The sequence below is a fragment of the Callospermophilus lateralis genome, unplaced genomic scaffold (genome assembly GCF_048772815.1).
Source record: "Callospermophilus lateralis isolate mCalLat2 unplaced genomic scaffold, mCalLat2.hap1 Scaffold_72, whole genome shotgun sequence".
Lineage (NCBI taxonomy): Eukaryota > Metazoa > Chordata > Mammalia > Rodentia > Sciuridae > Callospermophilus > Callospermophilus lateralis.
Genome location: NW_027515276.1, coordinates 4,278,956 through 4,286,919, shown reverse-complemented (window position 1 = coordinate 4,286,919; position 7,964 = coordinate 4,278,956).

The window sequence follows — 7,964 nt, the reverse complement described above, 5'->3', positions numbered from 1 at the left end:
ATACATATTTTCTCTACACTAGAAAAAGCTACGAATTTTCATTAAAATTCCATGTTAATGCTAATACTTTACAAAAGCGTTTTAAAATAACTAAGGAACAAGCCAGACATATAATAAAACAATGTCAAAATTGTGTGCCCTTTTTACCACAAGTTAATCTTGGAGTGAATCCTAGAGGACTGATACCTAACCATATGTGGCAGATGGACATCACACACTTGCCAGAATTTGGAAAATTAAAATATTTACATGTTACAGTTGATACTTCTTCCGGAGTTTTGATGCACTCCCTTCATGCCGGAGAAAAAACTAAAGATGTTATAGCTCATTGCTTACAAAAATTTGCCACTGTGGGCGTTCCTAAACTGTTAAAAACTGATAACAGTCCTGGCTATACCTCTACCTCTTTTAAACAATTTTGCTCATCATTTGGTATTACTCATATAACAGAAATTCCATACAATCCACAGGGACAAGGCATAGTTGAAAGAGCTCATCAAACTATTAAAACGTACTTATTAAAGCAAAAAGAGGGAATTGGAAAGGGGTATATATCGCCCATAGATAAACTTAAAATAACGCTTTTTACTCTAAACTTTTTAAATTTGGATTCATCAGGACTTAGTGCTGCGGAAAGGCATATGTATCCAAAAAATGTGCATAAGCCTAACGTTCTTTGGAAAGATATTCTAACAGGACAATGGAAAGGTCCTGACCCAGTGATTGTCTGGAGTCGGGGCTCTGTCTGTGTGTTTCCACAGGGAGAAGAGCAACCGATTTGGATTCCAGAAAGACTAACTAAAACGATTTCTACAGATCGAAAAGAAGATGATTTGACTCAAATCCATAACAGCTGATATCCAGAACTCCAGCTTGGCCATTCTTACATCTGCAACAGTGATTAACCAGGATTCTTTTTTCAATATCTATTTTATAATTGCATTTTTCCACATCATAAGGTTCTATTTTTATTTTTTGAGCTCATACAAACCTAGGTTAATGTTTTTCTGATCAGTTTTATTTTTTGACTGTGGAGTTTTTAAACATTGCAATGGAGATTTCACCTAGGTAAAGCTACAATGCCTTTATTATTATCTTATGTGTTGTACATTTGTTTGCACATTTGTGTTTTGTGTTGTATGTCTGTGTGTGCGTAAGTCAATATTTCATATATGAGGAGCGCTCATGAGAATATGGATCCGAATTATTTTTTTTATTCACGTGATTTAAATGGATTAATTTAAATTAGGTAAACAGCTGTTAAGGATTGTTTTTAAAGGTGGTTAACAGATCTGCTTGTTTACTAATTTAAATCAGGTAAACAGCTGTTAAAGATTGTTTTTTAAGAAGGTTAACAGATCTGTTTGTTTACTTTCACCTTTCCTTTTCATTATATTTAATAATTCTTTTCAGGATAATATCTTTTTAGCATCATTGCCAGAATTCCTATCTTCATCCCAATGAATATAACTCAACAAGTATGCTCAATCAAGGAGTCAACTTACTTTGGGAGGAAACGGACTTTGGGCGGAGACCGACAGATTGATAGATTCCTCCACTTTGAACTGCTTACAGAACTTGCCTAGACTATGTAACTATCATTTGGTACAGCGAATTGTGGTAATCCTGGCATATCTTTGCTGATGGTGTCACCAGTGATTTTTGCTGATGGTGTCACCAATGATGCAATTTTTCCTCCGTCATGAAGGCATCTTAACCACCTTCAAATTAACCTTTTAAAGCCTTTTAATTATCATCTATACTGTACTTTTAAATGAACTTTTTCACCACCTACAGCTTCACTATTTTAAACGAGGCTTAGAATCTGTTTAAATCGCTTAATGTTAGTTTACATGGCTGCCCTTCAACCAAAGGCCTTTTTTACTCCATTTAGAAGCTTTGTCTTAATCTGCCATGTACAAATACCTTTTTTCTTCCTTCTTCCTTTCTCAAGCTTTTAAAGTAAGTCTAGTTTCCTCAAAATCTTTTTAAATGGCATTTTACAACTTTTTACTTTACCACACAGAGATTATCTCATCTAGAAACACTTCTTTTTCCATTAACCTCTTATATTAAAATATATTTCCACATCTTGAATCTTTTTCTATCTCTTTTTTAACCGTTAACCCTTTTTATAAATTCACATTTTGAAACAACTCTTATAAAATTTCTGATTTAGACAAATTACTCTACTTTAATAGGATGAAATACTTTCATGTTTTTTTTTTATGGTACCATAATACTATAATTGAAATCCAACTGAAACTTATTATACTCTTTGTATATAAATTACACCTGATAGAATGCTAACACTTAGTAACCTTGTTTTGGCAAAGACACAGACCAAAGCAATATTAAACCTTTTTTCCATTTACCAATTTATGAAAACACACATTATTTTTAAATATATTACCTTATGGAACTTAATAAGTAAAGAGTACTTGATTTTATATTTAGTGGTTGATATTTTAACACTATAGCTTTGTAAATTAATTAGAACTTTGTAGAAACCAAGATCTTAGACAAATGTAGTAAACAGAATTAGCCATCTATTTCTTGAAGAAAAATACTTCTACAGGATACCTTGATGGTCCCATTGATATACTTAATAACTCGTCTTTAAAAAGCCATGGGCTACATTTTTGTATTATATCAACATATGCCCTAGCTGTTCTTGGTCTTACTGGGGTGCCTCCTTTCTCTAATAATTTCTCTCCCTCGGAGGTGAACAACTTCAAACTTTGAGCCAACCATTTTCCCCAGTTTGCCTGAGAAAGTTCTAGGAACAGGCAACTTGAAATAAAAACAAAATAAATCAAAACAAGAACATACTGTTTTTTGAAATGGTCCCCCATTCTCTCGCCTTCCCTCAGGGGCGAGCAATTTCACTTACCCCCAAGCTTCAGGTGTTCTGCGTACGAGCCACCAGATGCCGCAGTCTCTGTCTGGGCACAAATCACGAATCTCCACACAGCTTGTAGATTCAAACAGCAATTCTTTATTCCCGAACTCACACCAGCTGTCTACAAACATGTTCTGGGGAAATCCACGTTCTCTGCCCAAATCCACTCTCTGCCCAAATCCACTACTCCTGGGCTTCTGTCTCCCAAATATACTGTCTGACCCTAAGAAGTCAAGAGGAACTCAGCAGCAGGATACGCCCTATTCTAAAGGGGAACACCCTAATCTCCTATTATGCTAAACCACCCTATTCTAAAGGGGGAACACCGAAATCTCCTATTATACTAAACCAGGAACACCCTAAACATGGATCCGCCCTGGTCCTTGAGCAAGGTCACCTTATATGCAATGTCCTGCAAAATGTCCTATTTCCATGAGTCCTTCCACTAAAGAAAAATGGGGGTACGCTGACAAGGAAATTGTCTTCTTCTAGTGTAGAAAAAATATGTATGTCGTGTTTAGTTTTATCTGCTAAATCATTGCCCAAACTAAGGGCTCCAGGCAATCCTGTATGTGCTCTAATATGTCCTATAAAGAATGGATCTTTTCTGTCCCAGATTAGACTTTGTATAGTGGAAAACAAAGAGAAAACAGTAGAAGAAGGATTCCTCCACTTTGAACTGCTTACAGAACTTGCCTAGACTATGTAACTATCGTTTGGTACAGCGATTTGTGGTAATGCTGGCATATCTTTGCTGATGGTGTCACCAGTGATTTTTGCTGATGGTGTCACCAATGATGCAATTTTTCCAAAGGAACTGTCAATTGGCTTGGTGTCGTGGCATTTCTGTATCCTCCTCCCTTCTGCTAGTGATGGTCTAAATTTGGGGTCCAATGGCTATATGCTGGACCAGTAGTCAGTGACGGGTATGATCCAATTGCAGTGGCATCAACCTAAGACAGGAGGCTGACGCCTAAAGGTCAGTTGCCTAAAGTTCAGTTTTCCGATGAAGGGTAAGAACCATATGTTGAATTGGACAACCTACCAGGTATGGTCCTTAAGCTCTCCACACAGGGTTGGTTTGGTCCATATTTTTATATCAAGAGGATAGAGGCTGATTCAGACACATACCTTCATCCTGATCAGGTTGTTTGCCATGGAAGATGACTTTTGCTCTCTCAGGTCCTTCATAGCTGCCTACATCTTCTCCAGGGATCATTTCTGCATGGACCTTTGATGTTCTCAGCAGGTGGAAGATCCCCTACATTGCTGTATTATAAGACCAACTCTGTCCCTGCTCTTCTGTAAAGTAAGATCGAGGGAAGACTGTATGGTTAGGGTTAATAATATATTCTATTTGCATTAGAAATCATTCTGCAGGATAAATAATGATATTGGGAACCTGCGATATTCACAAGAATATATTGGTAAAATATAAGTATGAAACCAGAAATCTAGGAACAATTTGAAGCCCAGAAGGACATTGGGCCCTTTAGTCGGATACTTAGCTTTGAATTTTGTTCTGCACAGATGTCTCAGATGAATCAATATGCAAAGGCATAGGACCTTGTACCTTGCAAGATTGAATGTCCAAGAGAACATCCAGTCAGAAAGAAAAAGTTGGTAGGATTAGGAAGATAGTCAGTAGGTTTAGAAAAAAGAGAGAGTATAGGATTTGGACAAAACGTTCATTAGCAATAGGGTTTCAGGTAGAGAGTGAACATAAATTTGAGCACATATGAAGAGTCAGTCACAATGATGAACTGGGGAAAATATGTAGGAAAGCAGATATCAATAGAGACATTAGGAAACCAGCAAAGTATAATGTGAGTGATAGGATTAGACATTTTCAACATGGTTGAGGTTGAATATATAATCTTAGAAAGAAAGAAATGTGTAGTCACCAATAGGATTGACATTTGAGAGCATTAGGCAACCTGGACATGGTTGTTTTAAGTAATCCATGCTCACTTTTCATTTTGCTTTGGTTAAAGGTTAATAAAATAGGTATTTGTCACTTCCTGTTTTTCTGTATTCTTAACAAAACACTGTTGAAATCTGGAGAACTGTTTGCTCATTTTGTTACCAGAATGTGGTGTCCCCAACTGACAAACTGCAGAATGTACTCCCTCACAAGGTTGGACGCAAACCGCCCACTCGCCTTGACCCATCACTAAATTTCCCTCCATGCCCTCGCCAAGGAAAGTATGAAAGCTCTGTTAAAGCTGTTCTCAGGGCTCTCTGCTCTATTCAAGTGAGCTCTGAGCTCCAACATGCTGGACCCCCAATAAACCCTTTGCTGTTGCTGAGTGAAAATGGTATACTGTTCTGTACTTAAAAGATGCTTTCATTTGCTTGCCTCTGCATAAAGATAGTCAGTTGCTGTTTGCTTTCGAGTGGGTAGACACAGAAACCAGAAAGTCTGGTCAACTAACTTGGACTAGACTCCCACAGGGGTTCAAAAACTCCCCCACTCTCTTTGATGAAGCCCTCCACAGAGATCTCAACAACTTCAGAACTATGCACCCTGAAGTCACCCTGCTTTTATATGGGTATGTCCTGCTACTGGCAGCCAACACCAAGGAAAACTGTGAGTCTGCGATCCAAGCACTATTATCCGAGCTTGCTCAACTCGGATATAGAGCTTCAGCCAAAAAGGCCGAAATTTGCCAGCAAGAAGTAATCTTCCTGGCGTATTCCATTAGGGGCCATAAATGATGGCTCACTGAGCCCAGAAAACAAACCGTTGGGCAGATACCACCCCCATCTAACAGGAGACAAAACAGAGAGTTTCTTGGACTGCTGGCTTTTGCAGGTTATTGATACCTGGGTTTGTGTTCTCAGCTGCTCCTTTATACCCGCTGTTAAATGAGAATGCCCAATTCCAATGAACCCTTGAGCACCAGCAAGCTTTTGATAACATCTAAGGACACTGACACTGAACTCCTCAACTTCACTGAGCCCAGCCTGCAATTTCAGAAAGCCCTACACTACATTAAAAATGTACATCAACTCACTCACCTTGGTTCAAAGAAACTGCGGCCATTCCTGAAGGATCAAGGACAGAGTTTTCGACTAACTCACTCACAGCGAAAGGAAATAACTGAACAGGTAACAAAAGCCTGTCGGTTCTGTCAACTGGTTAAAGCTTACCCTTCCAAGCTTCCTGCAGGAAAGCACCTATGAGGAACCAGACCAGGACAATTCTGGGAAGTGGACTTTACTGAAATTAAGCCAGGAAGATATGGACATAAATATCTCCTAATCTTTGTATATACATTTTCAGGATGGACTGAAGCCTTTCCCCAAAAAAAAAAAAAAAAAAAAAAAAAAAAAAAAAAAAAAAACATGGCACAAATGGTGGTCAAGAAGATCCTGAAAAATATTAAGATATTTTTCCAATACACGGCCTTCCTAAGGTAATAGGGTCTGATAATTGAACGGCGTTCATGGGCCAGGTAAGTCAGGGGTTAGCCAGGACCCTGGGGATCAATTGGTAGTTACATTGTGCTTATAGACCCCAGACCTCAGGACAGGTTAAAAAAAATAAATAGAACCATTAAAGAGACCTTAAAGAAATTAAGCTTAGAGACCGACATAAAAGATTAGACTATGCTCCTGCCTTATGCACTATTTCATGCAAGAAATACCCCCTCTGTTTCTTTGTGTAAACTCACCCCCTATGAAATTCTCTATGATGCCTCTCCTGCAGTAAGGGACCTAACCCCAACTCTAAGACCTAAACATCCCTTCCACACCCCCTTGCTTGACAGACTTAAATCTCTTGAAAGAACTCAGCGATACATGTGGAAATAGCTGGCGACTGCTTTCCAACTGGGGATGAGGGGACTCCACATCGATATCAAATAAGAGACATCATCTACATAAGACGACACTAGGTGTCATCCCTGGATGCTACTTATAACACCTACAGCGGTAAAAGTTGACGGAATCACTTCCTGGATCCATGCCTCTAATCTCAAGCCTGCACCCTGTCCAGACTCTGGCTGGAAACTGGAAAAGACTGGTAACCCTTTCAAATTGTGTATTCGTCATGTGGATAAGGCTATAGACTCTCCCCTTGGCCATGAGTAGACCTAACGCTCATCAGCCCGTTCAGCAGCAATGGCTGATCACAAATCTTACTAGACAAGAAGTATGGTCTACCTCGCATACAGCCCCTTTAATGATCTTGTGGCCATCTCTCCACCCAGATATTTGTCAGCTGGCTATAGGTCTTTTCTATTAGGATATCCCACATGAAGAGGATCCCACTAAAATTCCATTAAATCCTTTCCGTATGATAGATAATGGAAACAAACATTATGGATGTAGGGACATGCGAGCCAGATGCAGGTTGGCTAGCCTAGATTAGTATGTTTGCCCGGCAGACTATTAAAGCCTCAAAGAGCCATGGCTGTGTGGGGGAAAAGCCGAAATCTTCTGTTAGTCATGAGGATTTCAGCATAGAGGGGTTTCCTGGTGGAACCCAATATCCTCATTAAATTCAGTACACAGCATTGGCCATATTACCAATTAGACAACCAAAACCAAACCCCCAGAGGAGTCTCTAGATCCTCAAATTCTGTGTGACCTTTTTAACTTCTGCAAGTGCTCAAAAGGGTGAAAGGAAATTCCCCTATGTGAAGGCCTTTTCCCTCTTTCGCTCACATCCTGAACTATGCTTCTCCAATAGATCCTCACCCTCAGCCTTCTGCTCAAGACTCTCTGCTGTCAGTCCCAGCTCACCAACCTGATTTCTCTCCTCCAATTACTAGATCAAACACCCAAACCTCTGCCAGTTCTCAGACCATTGCCCCCTTGCTGAGGTAGCAGGTACTGAGGTACCCCTCCACCCACTCACTCCTCTCTTCTCCTGTCACTGCCTGCACCGGGTCCAACCAGGTCCTCTTACCAGCTAACACAAAGCTCAAACCAGCTTAGGAGAGCCCTCAGACCCCTCTCGAAGATGTAATGAAAATGACCTTTAAAGTTGCTTTGTCATCACTAAAAACAGGTTACTTAGAATTTAAAGTACCTCACAGGCTTTTTGGGATACTCA